Below are 19,309 nucleotides of genomic sequence, written 5' to 3'. Positions count from 1 at the left end.
CAAGAGGAAGCCCCCGGCCCCTCCTTGGCAGCAATTGCTCAGGCTGATGGAGCCCGGCAGGGCCGGGGCCGCCGGCGGTGTCCGATCCCGGCAGGAAGCGGGGAGGGCCCGGCGGGGTCTGATAGAAATAAATCAAGGCAGATCTCTCTTTTACCCCCTGGGCAGTGACCATCAAGAGCTGTCCCTGCTTCACAGCAGAAGCTGCACACACTTCAACAAAGTCTGTGGAAGAATCTGCTCCATGAAAGTTGGCCCTGGGCTTTTATGCTTATCCAGTGATGGATCAGCAGTCACATATTCCCAGGCCAGTGAGCAGCTGATCTGTCAAACTCTGCTTCCAAAAGCAGGATGTGTGTTGGAAGGTTGGGGAACCAGGCTGAGTTTGGCACAATTCAACACTAAACCAACCCCTTGGCACCAGCAGTAACTCCCCACAGAGAGCTTGCATTGCTTGCATTCTCTGATGAGATTCTTTTCCAGGTAGAACATCCTGCTACAAGGGGTCTGTTACCACCCACCCCAGAAAGGGGGAGGTAACCAGGTTCTTATTAATAAATCCCTTGGGGTGGATTAGAGTGAAATGAAACTAAATAATCAGTGTTTGAAAACATATATATGTAGGGTTTATTTTAGAACACTTTTGTTTCAAAGGTAAACAGGTATGTTGCCATTTTGGGTGTTATCATCTCTATCTCTCATCTTCAGCAATATGGCATAAAGAGAACCTTTAGGAAAAATGCATATGGGAAAGGCAGGATAAGGGTAAGGGAGAGTAAGGGAAAGCAGAGATGAGAGTGAAAAGATGTCTATAGTCACCACCCACGGGGTCCAGCGATGGAACTTGGGAGTTGCAGCTTCCATGTCTGTCAGTTGAAGTGGTGGCCTTGATGCGTTTGGGGTAAGGGAGGGAAGCCCCCACACTCCAAGAAGTTATGAGTTATTATATCCATGGATGGTGTCCCGGGCCGTGCCTTGAGCCTCCAAGGTCTGCTGGGCCTGCGCAGAGTTCCCGTGAGGGGCCTGGTAAACACGTCTCTTCTCGCCTTTTCAGGGCTTGACACCTTCAGCAGCACTGGCAGGGGGGATGGGTCCAGCTGCCTCTTCCCAGCCTGCAAAAGTGCCCTGGCAATCCTAGAATGCATAAATCATTGTGGGAGTTTGAGACCCTCACAAATCCAATTTCCAAGTCCTAGCCCCCCACCCCCCAATTTGTTTCAGTGTGAGAGGGTTTTCAGACAAAACACAGCTCAGTATGGGGGGAAAGGAATTATATTACAGTTTATTACTTACACAAATAAATACTATAATACAATATATACACAATTCTAACTATCCTATGGAAAAGCAATATATTTACATTAGATCAAATCCCTCCTTTCCCTCCAATAAAAGTTCTGAAAGGAAGATGAAAAGATCCTTTCCACTTTCAGGGCAGCACTGTCTCTCCTGTTCAAGGCAGCAGTCGCAGCTGGATTTGTCGTAGCTGGAAAATCTCTATCTCCATTACAACACAGGGGTCTTCTCTCACCCCTTGGCCCTTTGGCTCCAGCCGAAGGTCTCTCTCCCGTGGACTGCAAAAGCAGGGACAAGGCTCACCTCTCCACAGTCATATCACAGGGGTACTGGGCACCCCTGACAGTCCCTTCCTCAGGGGATTCAAGTTCCTCCTGAGTCAGAACGTTTAGGGCTTTCAGTTCAGTTTTTGCCCCAAGCGTTCCAGCAGAGCTCCTTTGCTCCGTCTCAAACTGTCAGCATGGCGAAGGGGGGCAGGAAGGCCTCTTCCCCCCTCCACATTCCTCCTGGCTGTCCTGGTCCAGCTCCAGGACATCTCTGAGCTTCTCAGCTTTTCTCTCTCTCTCTCTCTCTCTAGTTGCTGCTGCATTTCAGGACTCCCTTCAAGTGGAAGCCCACCCCCTCCTTCCAAGAGGGGTCTCAAAGGGTTTGGAGAAATAAAGCCAGGCTCACCCCAAACAGTCTCTGCTGAGCCTGGTGCTCTGTCTCTCCGTCGGGCATCTCTGTGTCTCTCAGCTTGGCTCTGTGCCACCTCGTTCCTGCTGACTGTCTTCTTGGCTCTCAGCCACAGCTCTCTGTTCGGTGCTGTCTCTGCCGCCGCTCCTGCTGCCCACTCACAGTGGAGAAAAACTCCCTCGGCTCTTGGCCACAGTACTCAGCCCAGTTTAACACTGTTCCGAGTTTCTACAGCCCCAGCCGGGGGGCTGGGGGGTCTTGGCCCCCAGCGGGGCTCCCTGGCCCCTCTCTCTCCTCGTGGTCTCAGACCATGGCTGCTGCTCTTGTTTCAGCTACGTAATCTCTTCTTTTCTGGCCTGTTGTGATATGTTTAATTTTGCAGGGGTGCTGATTGGGTCAACACCAAGAATACCACCTCCTGGGGTTAACCACTTTCCAACTCCAGGGGAAAACCCTTTTTAACCCATGACAGTCATGAACCATTTCAGTCTCTGACTCCTCACCTTGGCCAGTCAGTTCCTGGGAACAGCCCCGGCAGCGCAGCCCCCAAGGGCACACGATGGGCTGTGGGCTGGACAGGACCCTCCTCAGCCTGGGCAGCAGGGCTGCAGGGGGGGATTCCCTGACCCTCCCCAGCTGGGCCCTTCCTGCCCACCAGCTCCTGCTCCAAAGGGCTCCCACACACCCTGGACCACTTGTCCCACTTGGGCCCTTGAGCTGCCCCAGGGCATCTCTGGGCAGTGGCCAGCTCTGGGACTGCTCTGGCAAGTCATGGCCTGAAGCCACAAGTGTGGAATTTAGGAAATAGTTGAAATCTCTGCAGAAAAGAACTCTTGGTGACTGCTGAAGGCTTCATGAACAGCACTGCCACATCTTTTCTTTTTTTTAAATTCATCAATTTTTTGTAGGCGAACACCAGGACTATGAGACTTGGAAAGAGCAGCTTTAGACACAGGCCTGCTGCAGCAGCAACTTCCGGGATCGAGCAAAGTAGAAAAACAACGGCCACTTGAGTTATTTATTGTAGGGGACCCGGGGGTCAGCCATGATGTTGCCTGAAAGCTGGGACTGCTCAGGGCTGGAGTGCGGCCCCAGCACAGCCTCTCCCAGAGAAGGACAGGGCAGAGGGGCTCTGGGCTGTGGGCAGCAAGGGCCAGCTGGGCTGGCAGGCAGCTCCGGGCACCTCTGGGGCTGTCAGAGAGGGGCTGTTCCAGGGCCCTTTGGGCTTCTGGGGGCTTCTTTGGTCTGATTCTGTAGAAGAGACACAGAACTGAGGCAAGAGCAGCAGGACTACAGCTCCTGGCCCCTCAGATGGACCAATGCGGCCGCTCAGCTGGGCTGTGCCAGCAGATGACAGCTCCCAGCATGCTGAGGAGCCTGGCCCTTCCAACTGGATCCCTGGGGTAGTTTAGTCTAGGCCTTCCTTGGTGAATCCAAGGAATCCCCCTGGGTGCCATCCTCCCCCCTTCATCCCTAAGCCTCCCTCAAGACTCCGCCAGCCTGGCAGGGCCACTCAGCCACCCCTGGGGCAGCTCAGGGTGCCGCGCAGGGGTCTGGGGTGCGGCAAAGGCCTTGGGAGGGCTCCTGAGCGGCCTGGTGCTGGAAGAGCTGTTGAGTGGGGAAAAACTCTTGCTGGTCAGTGGGAGAAAGAGAAGATGCAACAAAAGCCATGGTTTCAGTTAAGCTTGAGCAAACGTTATGCATTTAATGTGACTGAAGGGCTCTGAGGCCAGGCTCTGCAGTGTGGGGACAGGAAAGGGATGTCCTGGGGGCACGCAGGGCTGTCTGAACATGGGGATCCTTGGGATGTCCCAAGGAGACATGAGAGCAAAGTGGGGCCTGGAGACACTCTGAGGGCAGCTGAGTGCCAAGGGCTGAGGCAGGCCTGTGTCCCCAGGGACACCCTGCCTGTTCCTGCCTGCGTGGTGGCTCCCTGGGACCCGTTGCTGGGGGCAGGTGCCATGTCAACAAGCACTGGGACCCATTGCTAGCGGCCGGCAGCGTGTCACAGAGGGGCCCTTTGTGACACCCACTGCAGCAGGTGAGCTCAGCGCGGCCGTGGCCCACGGTGGGTCAGTGTCCGTCAGGACGGCGACCGGACAGGAGAGGAGTGCGGTGCTGGCGAGAAGCCCCCGACTGCAGTCCACGTCTTGTCCACGACCCTTGGTGGCCCCGTGGGAACTTGGCGTTTTGCTGAGGCGTTTTGCCGAAGCATTTTTGCCTGAGGCATTTGGGCCGAGGCCTTTTGGCTGAGGCGCTTTGCCTGAGGCACTTTGCCTTGGCCTTTGGGCTGAGGTCTTTTGCCTTGGCCTTTTGGCTGAGGCCTTTTGCCTTGGCCTTTGGCTGTGGCCTTTTGCCTTGGCCTTTTGGCTGAGGCACTTTGCCTTGGCCTTTTGGCTGAGGCCTTTTGCCTTGGCCTTTTGGCTGAGGCACTTTGCCTTGGCCTTTTGGCTGAGGCACTTTGCCTTGGTTTTTTGGCTGAGGCCTTTTGCTGAGGCCTTTTGCCTGAGGCACTTTGCCTGAGGCGATTTGGCCGCGGCATTTTTCCCGAGGGTGTTCGGCTCCACCATTTGGACGCCCTCCGTAGGCAGGCTCCCCTGTGTTCTTTGATTCACAGGATGGAGAAGAGACCCCCCGCCTGCCCCAGGCAGGCCTGGATGGAAGATAGCTCTTCCCAGGAGAGCCGCTCTCCAGGTCTGCAGCTTCCGTCCTCCTACCAGGTGACCACCATGCAGCCCCTCAAGCTCGGTGAGTGAGGGGCCCTGTGGGGCTGGGCAGGGCTGGGGCCCACCAGCACACCCTGTAGCACACCAGGATCCCACTTTCCTGGCCAGCTGACAATGAGGGTCCCGGGGGTCAGCCATGATGTTGCCTGAAAGCTGGGACTGCTCAGGGCTGGAGCGTGGCCCCAGCACAGCCTCTCCCAAAGAAGGACAGGGCAGAGGGGCTCTGGGCTGTGGGCAGCGAGGGCCAGCTGGGCTGGCAGGAGGCAGCCGTGCTGTGGGAGCCTGGGCCTTTCCTGCCTGTCTGCCATTGCTTTCCTCAGCCCAGGACACTGGGGCTTTCCCAGGCATGGCAGCTCCACTGCTGGGCACCCTCCAGCCAGGAGCTGCAAGGGAAGGCCGTGCCAAGGCAGTGGGCAGAGAGCTGGGTGGAGGGCAGATATCCTCTGCCCCCTCCTCTCGCTGGACCCTCTGCAGCTCTCCCTGCTCCTTCCCCCCTTAGATGCCAGCTGGTTGCCCATCTACAAGGAGGAGCAGGAAGCTGTTGATTCCATCCTGGCCTTTGTCACCAGCCCCAACAAGGTAACTGTGGCCAGCTGGAGGGCGGCTGTGCTGCTGTCTGCTGGCAGGGGCTGTGCTGCCGGGCTGCTGGAGGGGTGCTGGCAGGGCAGGGCTGCTTCTCCCGCAGGGCACTGCACCCCCTGTGCTGCGGTCCCGCTGGCTGTGTCTGCCCACTCACAATCCGTGTTTGTGTCTCTGTCCCCTGGCTGGCAGGAGGAGAGAGACAAGGCCACATTTCTCCAGAGCATCTCCGTGCTGTGCAGAAGCGCCTTGAACCATGGCCTGACCCAGGGCCTGGATTTGTTCTGTGACACGTACCAGCTGGCAGAGAACATCAAGGTGAGGGCACTCTGGGCAATGTGGTGAAGGGAGCAAAGCCCCCTGGCACAGGCAGCCTGTGTGGACAGCGCTTGGGCGGGTCAGGGACTGGAGGCCCTGGGTGCTGGCAGCTGCCAGCAGGTGCCATCCGGTTGTGCTCTGCAGGCGCTGCTGGAAGAAGAGCCAAGGGACCAGCTGTGCACAGACCTTCGGCATCTTTCCATGCTGGCTCTGGAGAAATTGAGGTACCTGCCCATCTGTCACGGCCCCCCCGGCCCAGAGGTCCAATGCCACCTGCACGAGTTGTCGAGGAGCTGCTCCCAGCACCCGTGTGCAACCCGTGTCCTGCCCTCTCCCTGCAGCTTGGTGGACACAGCGCTGGAGGGCAAAGCCAAAAGCCTCCTCCGCGCGTGTTTCTCAAGTGTCTTCTGGCTGCCTGCAGAGAAGGAAATGCCAAAAGCAGACCTTGCCCTCTATATCAAGGTAAGTGCTGGCTAAGCTCCAGGGGCCTCCAGCCCCTCTGGCCTGCTCCCTGGCAATCCCATGCTGCCACAGGAGCAAGGATCCCAGGCAGGGCAGGGTCTTTCCCACCCTCATGCCTCTGTCCTTTTCCCATGGGCCTGGCCGCATCCCGTGCCACAGGCTGCTCTACCCCCTAAGACTGTCTATGCCCATGTCTCTCCAGGGAAGTGTGGGCATCCTCCTCCTCCTCCTGTGGCACAGGGGGTTCAGATGGCTCTCCTGGGGCTGGGAGGAACAGCAGAATGACTGCCACTGCTCTCTGTGTTCCTTGCAGACCCTGAACTCCATGGACAGCATGCTGAGGACAATGGTGCTCAGCTTTCCGGCCTCTCGAGTCAGCGAGGAGCTGCAGGGCATCTTGGAGGTCTGGCACAAGCAAAAAGGGGGGGGGACAGGGCTGTTCCTCAGCCTGGAGGGGAGGGTTTGCCTACTGCTGGCTGAGTGGTGCCCAGAGCAGTGCTGAACAGGCAGAGTGCCCTGCAGGGAGGGTGCCCACCTCCTGTGGGGAAGCAGGGGCAGGCCCCAGGCTCTTGTGGAGCACAGGGGCTGCAGAGGGTGGCACCTGCCCTCCTCCTTGGCCATGAGGTTGGCTCTGGGCCTGTGTGCCCGACCTGGGTGGGAATCCAGGGGCAGACACCCCACTGCAGGTTTTGCTGGAGGGGAGAGGAAGCCTTGAGGGATGGGGCGAGCGTGGCCCAGCAGTGGAGCTGTGCTGCTGGTGTTGGAGTCTGCTCCCAGGGCTCACCCGCTGCTTCTCTTGTCCCAGCTGCTGCTGGACTTCACCAGATGCGAGAGAGAGGCTGTGAGGGAGAGGGCCATGGCAAGGATCGATGTGCTGGCCCGTGTGCTGTCCGACTATTCCACTCTGCAGGTAAGGACCAGGCCCCCTCCAGCCAGGCCCTGCCCCCATCCCTGCTGCTCTCCATGCCAGGGCTGCTGCCCACATGGCTGCTCTGAGAGATGGGGATGCAGGGCCCTGAAAAGCCTGGTCTCTCCAGGAATCCAGCCCTGGGCAGACTCTCGGGAGGGGGGCTTTGGCACCACCTTTGTGCCCTCAGCCCTTCTGCTCATGCCTCCCTCATCCAGGCCAATGCCAACGCCAGAAGAGGCACTGCTGGACCTGTCTGCTCTGGGGAGATCCAGCTCCCACTCCTAGGAAAGCTGCTGGGGCGTCTCATCCTTTTCCGGTTCTCCGAGGAGCAGACAAGCTGTGCAGCTTTCCATGCTCTTTTTGCCCTGGCTGAGTTCATCTGTAAGTAAAAAAGGCAGAGCAGTGCTGGGCTTTATCTGCTCTATCTCCTGATAGATCTGCTTCCTGACCTCCTTTGCCCCTCCCAGCTGCTTCCCAGAGCTTCCCAGCTGCCAGTTTGCTGCAGAGGCTGAGTGCTCTGCTCAAGGCCAGGATCTGTTTGCTGCTGCTCTCCTTCCTCCCCTTGCTTTCAGGATCTTGGAGCCCGCTGGTTTGTGGACCCCACAACCAAAGCCCCTCTTGACTTCCCTGTCCCAAAGCCATGTCTTCCCTGGTGGGGAAGAGCAGATCCCCCACCCTGGCTGGTCCCTCCAGTGCCTGTAGCAAGAAGCTGTTCCTGATGCCCTCCTGAAATCCTGGGCTGCTCCTGTCCTGCCCCCTGGCCAGCAGATGCCAGGGAGGTTTGGTGAGCTTGCTGGCAAAGCTGCTCTGCCTTCCTGACTCTTGTGTGTTTGTCCCGGTGTTTAGTCGAATCCAGGCTAAAGGACAGAGCAGACCAAGTCCACTGGGAAGCCGTGACCACCTCCGCGCTGTGTTCTCTGAGCGCCAGGGACTGTGCCAAGGTAAGGAGCTGCACCCTTGCTGGGACTCCTGTCCGTGGCACCAGCAGGGCACTGGTGTGAGCCAAAGGACCCCGCAGCAGTGGGGCTGGCGTGCCCTCAGCTCCCTGGGGAGAGGGTTCACGCCGTCCTTGAGCAGGGACAGCACGAGGGCTGCACTCCAGTGGCCCAGCAGCAGCTTTAGCCCCAGCAGGAGCTCCAGTGCTCCTGGCCACCAGCAAGTCCCTGGTTCTCAGTGGGGCCAGCAGCCTGTGCCCATGAGCCCTCCTCCCCCAGCAGGAGGGCACTCTCTGCTCATCCTCTGCCATGCAGGGACTGCAGGCACTTCTCCCAGCTTTGCTGTGGGCACTGCTGTCAGCAGTGGTGGGCACATCCGGCCAGGGCCCCTCAAGCTGCTCAGCCAAGCAGCACCATCAGGGCACTCAGCACAACATCTCTTCCTTCCTTGCTGCCATAGACCTTTGGAAAATACCTGCAGTCCCACGAGAGGACGGATGTCATCCTCGTGGCCATCGAGGCGTTGGGAGATGCCAGCATCCTCGACCAGCAGGTGCCCAGCAGCCTGCTGGATGTGGCCTTGGAAGACCCGGACGTCTGGCTGACGGACGTAAGTGGCCTGTGGCTGCATTGTCGTGCCCTTCAGCCCTCTTGGGCCTTGTTCCTCCCTGCATCCCTCCCTCCCAAGCACAGGTGACTTGGGCCCCCCCAAGCCACCTCAAGGCAGCAGAGAGGAATGGGAAGGGCAACTGAGCACATGGCTGCACTCCGGGGGCAGTGCCATCCTCACCTGTATCCCCTGCAGGCGCCCAAGATAGTCAGCAGCATCCTTGAGAGCCTGCCATACTGCAGCACACAGGCAGCGTGGGAGAAAGCGGAGTCACTGCTTCGCCTGATGACCAACCTGTACCCCACCACAGTGGTCATCCTCCTGTGCAAGGCGGCTCTTCAAGGAGACAGGTACTGGCCCTGATGGCCTTGAGGGTGGGCTTGTTCCCTGTGGGGAGAGGGACCCCAAGACTCTCTGGCTGCCAGAGCCAAGGAATGCTGCGGGACAGCCTGCAGAGTCAGGCCCTCCATCCCCCCACGCTTTCCAGCCCTGCTGGCTGGTCTGGCTTTACAGCAGCCAAAGCTGGCCCAGCCAGCCCAGAGCCAGCACGGTGCTCCAGCCCCACAGGGAACACGCCCTCAGCCCCGTCCTGCCCACGCTGGCAGGGCCCCCAGGGACGTGCAGCCAGGGCTCCAAGGGGTGGGTTCTGGGGGGCTGCTCCAGGCCACAGCACTGTGGCTGAGGCAGCCCTGCTGACAGTGCTCTGCCTTCCAGCACTGCGCCGGAGCTGTGGGAGCTGATGTCCTCCATGCCGGAGACACTGTCCAAGATCTTGGAGGACTTTGCCAACCTGCTGCACAGACAATGCTTCCACTGCTCTGCAGAAGGCCCCCGCACCCAGCCCATGGCTGTGAGTGACCACCAAAGGCCCTGGTCCCCTCCCACCAGCCTTGCAGGCTCTGCTGGCCCCTCACAGCTCTGTTTGCTCCTGCAGTCATCCTCCAGGAAGGCTGAGTGGGAGGATTTGGCTGACGAGCCCGACATCGAGAGCCACCAGGGCTGTCCAAACGAGAGGACGGCCAGGCTGCTGCTGGAAGGGCTCGTCGGGCTGTCACAGAGAGCCGAGATGGTGAGCAGGGCGGTGTGAGGGGCAGCCCTGTCAGCAAATGGGGGCTGGGGCTGTGTGGAAAGCAGTGGCTTGGCCTGGCCTGGGACTCAGAACGTGGGGTGACTGCTCCAAACACCTTCCCTGCCATGGTGGGGCCTGGGGTGGCTGCCTGGGGAGCTTTTCAGGCACGGCCCTCTTCACCCAATGGACATTCTCTTCTCTCTACAGGCCAGAAACATCGAACTCTTCCTGCCGGGCATGATGAAGATCCTGCAAGCTGGCAGCGAAGATGCCCAGATGAAGATCCTGCTGGCCTTGCGAAACGTTCTGCGTCAGCTGAAGAAGAGCAAGGCCAGCTTCATCGCTGTGCAGCTTGTGGGGAGGCTCCTGCCCCTCTTTGACTCGGTAAGGCTGATGTGGAGCCTGAGCCCCTCAGATGGGCGCTGGGCAATGACAGCTGCCCTGCAGCCCAGCCCTGCGAGCAGCACTTGGAGCCAGCTCCACTCCCCTGGGCTCTCCTGGGATGGCTTCTGGGCCATGCAGCCTAGTCCTGCTTCCTCTGGGATGTGAGGCCGCAGCCGCTGCCCTCCCCTCAGCCATGATCACGGCCCTCTGCACTGTGGGCAGGGAGCTGCTGTTTGCAAAACTCCCTTTTCCTGCTTCCTGCCAGGAGTGCAGCGAGCTGCGAGAGCTGTCCATCCGCATGCTCACGGAGCTGCTGCAGTTGGTGGTCGGCAGGGATGAGAAGAGGATGAGGAAGGAGGTGTGGCGGGCACTGGTGCCTCTCCTCTTCCGCATGAGCGACCAGGTCCCCAGCGTGGCCAAGGTACAGCGCTGAAGGCTGAGCCCTGACACACAGAGGGCTGGGCTGACACCCCCAGGGCTCTTGGGCATCGGGGCAAGGGCTGCTGGCAGCGGGCAGCGCTCCCCCAGCACAGCCCGGGGGAAGGTCCATGCGGAGCCAGCGCCAGCAGGGCCGGAGAAGCTGGCACGGCCCTGTGCAACACCTGCCCTGCCTGCTCCTGCAGGGCTCAGCAGCAGCCTGTGACCACCACGGCCTGAGCAGGGGCATCCCCACAGGCTGTGTCAGAGGCCAGGCCTTTGAGCCTCCATGCCTGTCCCCGAGGGCTGTCCCCAAAGGCTCCCAGACATTTGGGCTAGGGCATGTCCCAGCTTCCTAAAGGCAGGATCCCCCAGGAACAAAGCCAAGATGTCTCCTTGGCCAGGTCCCCGGGCCATTTCTCAGCTCATGCTGTCCTGCAGGCCTCCAGGGAAGCCCTTCTTGCTGCTGCAGAGCTGCTGAAGTGGAAGACGCTCAAGCACCTGCTGCAGAGAGAGCGGCTGTGGGAGCTTGGAGCGTGCTTGGTAAGGACAAGCTGAGGGGCCCGGGCTGGGGGAGGGCTGCCCCCATCCCATGTCTGGGCTGGGGGCTCTGCAGCTGGGCAGAGCCTGGAGCTGCATCCCTGTTTCTGCCCTCAAGAACAGAGCCCCAGGGGCTCTTCTGCTGGCCCCTGTCCCTTCCCTGTAGCCAGCAGGAGGGGAGGCCTCTCCGTCCCAGGGGGTGCTGGCGGGAGGCACTGCTCCAGCCAACTGCCCCAGTGACAGCCCTGGAGAGACATGCCTTGTTCTCTCTGCAGCTTCAGAAGAGCAGGAGCAGGGCTGAAGACTTCATCCACCAGAGCCTGCCCTACCTGCAGGACCCTCAGGCCAACGTGCGCCTGGCGGCCGTCAGGTTCATCGGTGAGTGCCAGCCCCTGCGGTGCCTCTGGGGCAGCCTGGCCCCTGTGCCACTGCTGCCCCAGCAACGAGGGGCAGTCCTGGGGCTACCCCAGCAACGAGGGGCAGTCCTGGGGCTGCCCCAGCCCCGGCCACCCCGGGCAGGGCCTTGCCTCCCTCTGCCAGCCCTGCCCACGCAGTGGGGCTTGGTGGCCGCCTTGCTCAGTCCCACTGCCCTGAGCTTCTGGGGGCTCCTGGGCTCAGCCCTGCTGAGGGGGAGGAGGGTAGGTCTGGGGGCCCTGCTGCTGGGAGCAGGCTGGGGAGCAGGGGCTAATGGAGCTCTGTGCCCAGGACTCATCACACGGCGCCTGAGGGAGCAGACCACAGAGAGTCAGGCTGACATCCTGAGCGGTGAGTGGGGAGTGTGGTCTGTCAGGAATCCAGAGGCTCTCTGCAGATGTGGGGTTTGATCTGGGCTCTGTTTCTCTCCATCACAGCACTTCAGCCCTTGGAGAATGACTGGGACATCTCTGTCAGCTCCCTGGCAGCTCGGACAACCTCCATTCTGAGGAGTCCTTGCGTGCAGCAAAGACCAAGAGGCCTCCTGCGAGCACTGCGCTGCTGCTGGCCGTGAGCCCGGCAGAGGTGCAGCTTGCCTTGGCTAAAGGACTGGGGCTGAATAAAGCTGCAACAACATGCCCAAAGCCCTGGTGTCCTTCAGCTGCGCGGTGCTGAGTGTGCCGAGTCGACCGTGTCCTTCCTGGGCTGTCCCGCAGGCAGCGGGACGCTCCCCCCTCAGCACCCCTGGCCCCAGGCTTGTGGGACAAGCTGAGCCCTGGCTGGGGCTTTCCCCGGGAGAAGCCGCCTTGGCTAAAGGACAAGCTGCTGCCCGAGCCTTCTCACCCCATTTCAGGGCCACTGCCAATGTCACCCTGCCCTCTGCCGGTGTGAAGCTATTCCCCCTTGTCCTGTCACTCCAGGCCCTCGTCCAAAATCCCTCTCCAGCTCCCTTGGAGCCTCTTTTAGGCACTGGAAGGGGCTGGAAGGTCACCCCAAAACCTTCTCTTCTCCAGCCTGGGCAGCCACAGTTCTCCCTGTGTCCCCACACGGTGCCCCACTCTGTGACCCCTGTGTCCTCCCAGGCCCAGCACCCCAGGAGGTGGCACAGCAGCAAGCCCTGTGCTGCAGCTGCCACAGGACCAGGAGCTCACCCGGAGACATTGCCAGACTCCAGATTGTCCCACATCATGACCACTGCCCTCAAACTTCCCCCACAGCAGCTTGGGCTCCCTCCCCTCCCTTAGTCCATCCCCCCAGGCCTGCTGAGGTGGCACTTTTGGGGCAGTCATGCTTATTTTGGGCAGTGGGATGTGTCAGCAGCTCTGGGAGATGGAGGGTGGCAGGTCTGGGGGGGGCTTTGGGCTGAGTGTGGCTGCGGGGGTTGGCTGTCTCCCAGAGATTGGAATGTCACAGCTGCAGGGCCCAAATCCCCCTCCAACACCCCAAAAGGCTTCACTTGTCCCCAAACTACAGGCACAGAGCCCTTTAGTTTTCTGCAGGGGGCCTCAAATTTCATCCCTGGTATCCCAAACTATCCCCATCGGCCTTGAATTGTAGCTGCAGAGCCACACGTTTCCTTGGTGGACTCCAAATTCCATCTCCAGTACCACAAAATGCCCCACTGAGCCCTGCATTGCAGCTGTGCGGCCTCAAAGGGTCTCTGGTGACCCTCCCTAGGCACTGAAGGATGGAATCATGAAGGAACACTCAGCCCTGAGTGGGTTGCAGAGGATCCCAGAGCTCCTGGGAAGTGCTGGGGCTCCAGAGCTTGAAGCTGGAAATGAGTGAAGAGCTCTGTATTACATTTGTGGCATGGAAAGCCCTGGCAGGGTGGTTTCTTCTGGGGGGCTTGGGGTGCACTGAAGGCCTCAGGAGGCTTTGTGTGTGATCATGAGGAAGCTTTTCTTGATGGAAATGGTTGTCAGGCTTTGGAAGGGGCTGCCCGGAGAGGTGGCAACACTTGTAATGTTTTTTCAACTAATTTTTATTTCCTTCAAAGAGGGGCTTTTCTTTTTGCTATTCCTTAATATAGCAGGTTTGCATTAAAGGGAATCTTGTCTAATTTCCAATTATTTTCCTGTTTTAAGTAGTGTAGCTTTTTAATCAGTGTCGTTTCCCAATTCTTTTAAAATTGAAATAAAAATATTTTTTTCACTTCAGCTTCCTCTACTTTCTAGAAGAAATATCTATTAATGTATCTAATGAAAATTAGAGCAATGTAGGTACTTTCAGACAGTGTAAGATAAGCATGTGCTGTTTTTCTGTACCACTGAATGTCTGATTTTTACCGTGGGTCACCATTCTGAATTTGTATGAAATCCTGATGAAATTTAAGGATTTAGATCAAAATAATTTATGAGGCAAAACAAACCAAAAAATTCTTACTATTTGTGACACTAACACAGAACCTTAAGTCTGAAATTGGAGAAGGATGGCCATGTACTGTGGTAAGTTGGTATATCAGGGTGTATGGAATAGAAGTTCCTTGTTCTCGGTCTAATCAAGCCATTTAGAGTGTCCTTGTACAGAATTGTGCACATTTATTTATATGATAACCTGCTGAAATATAATTAGCTACCCGTATGCATGTGAGAACAGTCCAGTAGTTAGCACTGAAAATTCTGTATCTGAGACACTGAATGAAAAGGAGAGTTACCGAGAGGCTTGTTTGGGGGAGAGTGTTTTTTTGGTTTGTTTTTGTCTTTTAGGTCCAAATGATCATGATCATGAAAATCAGTCTTGTTACAGACAAAAACTGTAAAGGCATTTAAACACTTTCAGACACTGTAACCATTTTCCTTTCTTTCACATTCTCACCCCTTGCAAATCAGAGACAGTTCCTAGAGGACAGGAGAATAAAATAAACAAAAAAGAAATTATTTTTCTACTGTGTCAGGCCTCTGTCAGGTCTGTTTTGAATGCATTTGAACCCTACTGCTTCCATGCTATTTTTCAAGTAGCACCAGATAAATACCTGTGAACTACCCAGATGAGAGTGATCATTCTTACTTCACAAAAGGTTTCTCTTTTTTTTTCCTATCCTGTGTCCCTTTTGTGTTACATGCTATGGAGTGACTATATTTTTGTTCTAAGCTAATTCACTGCTGCTGTTTTGGGTACAACTAATGTCAAGCAGCAAACCTGTAACATGCCAGAAACAGGCTACAGTGGGTTGAAGACACAGCTTATGTTTGATGGTGTGTAAATACAGAGAGTTAGTTGGGTTTATCTGATAGCCTGGCAGAAGGAGAGAGGAGCAGGACAAACTGTTTTCAGTAACTGTGCTGTTCAGACACCTGATAAGATGGAGAGTGCTTTGGAACTACTGATGTGCTTTGAATAAGAAAAGAATAATCAGGTCCATTGGCACTGGCTTATCAGGAAGGAAGTAAAATGCCAGCACTTTTACATGAGCAAAAGGAAATGTTTTAGACACTTTGGACCATTTTTGCATTGAAATTAAATAGCAGGGTGCTTTTGAGTGTGCTGTAAGGAGTGGAAGGATTTATTACCTTGACAGAATGACAGGTGAATGTGTTTAGAGAGGAGTCCTCAGAAACAATAACACCTCTTTGGATAAATGGCCACATCTATTCCTGCTTTTGGTAGAGATTCAGGAATTCTCTCCTTTCTTTCTCCCTGAAGTGCAGTGGCTCACTTACAATGTGCAGTTTTTCAGAGTGTCACACACTTGTGCATTTTGTAATATCCTGGCAGCATGTTTGATATTGGGGGTGTAACAGGCTGTTCATAAAATAATGCTGGATCATTGACTGGTGTGTCCTCTGCCTTCAGTCCCTGGGTATTTTCATGTTCCAAAAAGAATATATCTCAGCCTGTGCTGGGAAGGGAAGGTGTGATTCACCATTAACTTACCCCAGCAGGCATGAAACATGCTCAGATGCACTATTTTCTTCTCAAAGTTTACTGATTCTTATTTTTGTACCTTTTCAAAATTGATTTCCAGGTTCTTTCACATGCTTACAATTATTTGGGGATATTTAAATTCGATGAATGATAGTGCACGAACATATTTGATTGATTTTGGATTCTAATTGATTCCTGTCAATGAGATCCCTGTGACACTCTGAAATCAATGATATGGGATTCAACCAAGGCACCACTGTTCTGTACATTAGGTAGCAGTCAGGAATTTAGGAACTAAATGTTCACAAGCTATAAATGGAGAAAATGTTTAGATTTCAATAGCCCTTTGTTTGGCATTTATTCACCCAAATATGTTTCTTGGGAAAGTTAGTTTTTTAGAGTGCAGGCTTCCAGTGAAAGAAAGGCCATTGATTTAAGGTTTATTAAATTTTAGCTAAAAACAACAGGCTACATTGGGATGTAAAATAATTTAAGTATTTCCTGCAGGCAACCTTCATGCTTTAGAGCTGTTGCTCAAAGGTTTCATTCTTCTATGAAGATGTCAACTGTAAATATAAAAATGCCCCACTGAAAATGTAATGGTTCAAAGATTCTAACTGAAATAAAAATTCCTGCCTGGGGAAAGCACTATAATCAAAATGAACTGGTCTTAACTTTATTTTTCCTGTGGAGGCCGCACTTGAAAAGAGTGCTTCAAGGCAGCAGGCTTGGTAGGGAATGCCAGTTTTTATTTATTTATTTATTTATCTACTCTCCCCCACAGATGATGATAGTCCAGCTTTGGAATCAGCAACACACTTCAGCCACTAATACAAGGCAATATGTGAGCTGCTGCTGCTTCCAAAATGCAGTATCCTGGCATTTCAGTCAACTTTATAATCTGGCAAAAACCCACTTGGCAATATTAAAATCTAGCTTCTGAAACACTTTTATTTCTGAAAGCTTTTGATGTCTTTTTATATCTCTTTAGCATATATTAAATTTCTTGGGAGCAGTGGTCAGGATGTACACTTGATGGATGACTGGGGTGGGGAGTCTCCCCCCACCCCCCACTTTTTTTTTCCTCCCCTTTAATTTTAAAAGGAGGTGTGATAACTGTGCATTAGGTAATGCTGGAACATGAATCCTGCAGATGCAGCTGTTTGACAACATTAATGTGGGGGGTTTGTACCATTGTTAGGTAATTTAGCAGAGATTTTCCAAGCTGAGAAGGACAGCCTGCTGCCAAGCTCTGGCATCTGTCTTAAGAAATCTTTTGCTTCTAGGATGCCCTGAGGAAAATGATGGCTGGATGCTTTTCTGAAGGCACAAAGGGCCTGTTTTCTCTTCCATAGCATTCAGAATGGGACTCCTTGGTCCAGCCTGCCTGCTCAGGGTTTTGTGGTGCTGGGTTAGGGTTTTCATGTGGTTTTTCTTCTGGGATAAAGTTGTGTACAGTGAATATTGATTATTCATCCCATGTCTGGATCACTGTCTACATCCTGAATTTGACCCAGAGTCTGGGTAAATGAGGAATGCATTGAAACAAAGTCAAGGATCCTTCAGTGGCTTGTTTTTGTGAGTTCAATCTTCTGAGACCTCTGATGAGTCTGGCAGGGCAGTGCCTGTGTGCAGAGGGGCAGGGAAAGAGAGTCCCAGCACAGCAGCAGTGCCAGGGAGCAGCAGCATTTGGCCTGTTGAGAGCTGCTCTTTTTCTCCTGCCACCCTCCCCTTCTGGGCCTCGGCTGAGGCCTCAGTGCTCTGGGCCTTGGTCCCTGGGCTGGGCTGGGTCAGTCCTGTGGCCATGGCACTGCTGGCATGAGCTGGGCTCCACTGCACTCTTTCCACCACACAAGGGGCTCCATTTGCTCCGGGCACAGCCTGAAGCCTCAGCTCTTCTTCTCCAGGGCTCTCAAGAAGAAGGCCAAGGAGCAGACTCTCCAGAGGGTCCTTGCCTTGCTGGTTTCTCCCTGGAGTCCGTGTGCTGCCCTCAGGGTCCCACTGTGGGGGCTGAGGCTGCTGCAGCTGGTGCTGGTGGTGGTCAGTGCCCCTGGAGATGGCAAATGGGGCCTGAGGAGCCCGGGGCCGATTCTCTGCTGCTGTGCTGGGGAGCGGGGCTGGCCCTGGGGCTGCAGGAGCTGCCTGAGCTGATGATGTGCTGAGCATTGCAGACCCAGAGGGCCTGTCCCTGAGCTCCATGGCCTCCATGGCCTGCTGCAGGGCCACACCTGAGTGTGCTGCTCTGCTGGGCTGGGGCAGGGGCAGGGAGATGGGGGGACCAGGGAGGGGCTGGACTGGGCAGTGCCAGGGAGGGGAAAACCCCAGTGTTGAGCTGAAGGGTGTGAGTGGGCAGGGTGGGGGCTCTGCCCCACCTAGGGCACCTCTGGAGTCAGCATTTCCTTTGGCAGCACAACTTATCTCAGAGGAGATAGTTTTCCAGAGTTGGCTTTTCTCTCTCTTTGTCATGGTTTTCTTTTTTGCTTTCAGTTCCCCTGAGGGGAAAAGGGGGAAGGGAAGCACATGCTGATCCCTGGTTTTATCTGTATACAAAAGGGAGTTGGGGCAGGGGAGACAAAGCGATTTCTCCCTCTATTCTCTCTCTTTTATCCCATTCCCGCCTCCCTCGCCACACCCCGGGCGACTGTTTCACCGCCGCCCCTCCTCGCCCGTCCCGCGGGGCAGCTCTTTTAGCTCCGGGGCGGCGGAGACTCCCCCGGCGCGGCCCTTTGGTTTCCCTTGGTTTATTCTCCGGAGCTGATTCCGTTCCGAGCTCGCCCCCCCTCTCTGGCGACCCCCGCCAGGGCCCGTCCCGGGGCGGCTCCTTCAGTGCCACGGGCGGCGGGGACCCCTCGGGGCGGCTCCCCCAGGGCCCCGCCCGCCGCCGCCGCTCCCCGGGGCCCTCCCCGCTTCCTGCCGGGATCGGACACCGCCGGCGGCCCCGGCCCTGCCGGGCTCCATCAGCCTGAGCAATTGCTGCCAAGGAGGGGCCGGGGGCTTCCTCTTGGCCTTCGTCTCCCTGGCGCTGGGGCTCGGCTTCTACCTGCGCCAGAAGGTGAGGGGGGTCCCAGGGGGTCGTGTGTCCCCCCAGAGCGTCTGTGCCCCCCCGGGGACCCCCCACCCCGGTGTCACCCCCTTTTCTCTCCCCACAGAGCTCCTGAGCCGGCGGCGGCCGCAGCCCCTCCCTGGGGCCTCGGGCCCAGCCTGGACCCCTCCTGTCCCTGTGAGGATTTTGGGGGGGTCGTGTGTCCCCCCCTCCCCTGCTGCCACTCCTGATCCCAGGAAAGCTTCCCAGTTCTCCCCAGTCCCGGTTATTGGGGGGCAGTGGGGAAGGGGCTTGGGGGAATCCCAAGGGGTGGAGCCGAGTTTGGGGGGGGCAGAACAGGCCTCGGGATGGATCGGGAATGGGGACCCCCCTTTGTTCCCCCCTGTCAGCCCGCTCTGGGGGGGCTCTGGGAGGGAACTAACCCTTCAATAAGGCACCCAGCACACTTAGAAAGGTGCTGGGAACCCCCTAAACCTCCACACAGGCTCTGGCGGACTGCCTAAACATACTCAAAGCCCACCCAGGATCCCACCCAACCCCTTCTCTGGGGGGACTTCTCTGGGCACTGGTGGTGCTGGGAGCCCTCCCAGCTGCGGGCGAGGAGCTCTCGGGTGAGTGGGGGGTGGGAAGGGGGCGGTCAGTGGGAAAAGGGGGGTCAGAGGGGACAGAAGGGGTGGTGGGACCCCAAACTGAGTGGGAGGGGAGTGGGACCCCCCAAAAGTGGGGGGAGGAGGGGCACTGAGGATGCCCTCTGGAGCCCTGTCAGAGCCCTGACACTTCTGGGGTGACTCCAGGAACAGCCTTCACTGGCCCAGGGACATTCATCTCCCCAGCCTCACACACATCCCCTGCAAATGGCCCTGTCTCCTCCATCACCCTCCTCTGCCTTTCTGGCCTGGCCCTTTCATTCCACACCAGCAAAGCAGCCTGGGCACCATCTCACCTGGGCACTCAGAGGGCTTCTGTGAGCAGCAGTGGCAGATTTCTCTGGAAGGTGCATTTGTCCCCTGTCCCATGGCACAGGGCACAGCTCAGAGTGTGAAAACACTCCCAGGCACACACATCCT

At 56.7% G+C, this 19,309-nt stretch overlaps 1 protein-coding gene and 2 long non-coding RNA genes across 3 annotated transcripts in view; 2 read left to right on the top strand and 1 right to left on the bottom strand.

Annotated features, from left to right (window-relative positions):
* Positions 1 to 19,309, bottom strand: part of LOC135405272 (zinc finger protein 501-like) — an 895,895-nt gene that overhangs the window by 277,371 nt on the left and 599,215 nt on the right. The window lies entirely within an intron of this gene.
* Positions 4,684 to 5,546, top strand: LOC135405644 (uncharacterized). Its single transcript, XR_010425900.1, has 3 exons — positions 4,684 to 4,716; positions 5,194 to 5,273; positions 5,466 to 5,546. It is a non-coding gene; the product is annotated as an uncharacterized LOC135405644 (long non-coding RNA).
* LOC135405611 (uncharacterized) lies at positions 11,203 to 11,967 on the top strand. Its single transcript, XR_010425841.1, has 3 exons — positions 11,203 to 11,296; positions 11,624 to 11,683; positions 11,770 to 11,967. It is a non-coding gene; the product is annotated as an uncharacterized LOC135405611 (long non-coding RNA).

This window comes from Pseudopipra pipra, chromosome W, assembly GCF_036250125.1.
Source record: "Pseudopipra pipra isolate bDixPip1 chromosome W, bDixPip1.hap1, whole genome shotgun sequence".
NCBI lineage: Eukaryota > Metazoa > Chordata > Aves > Passeriformes > Pipridae > Pseudopipra > Pseudopipra pipra.
Note: the sequence above shows the minus strand (reverse complement) of the source record. Positions and strands in the feature narration are given on the sequence as shown.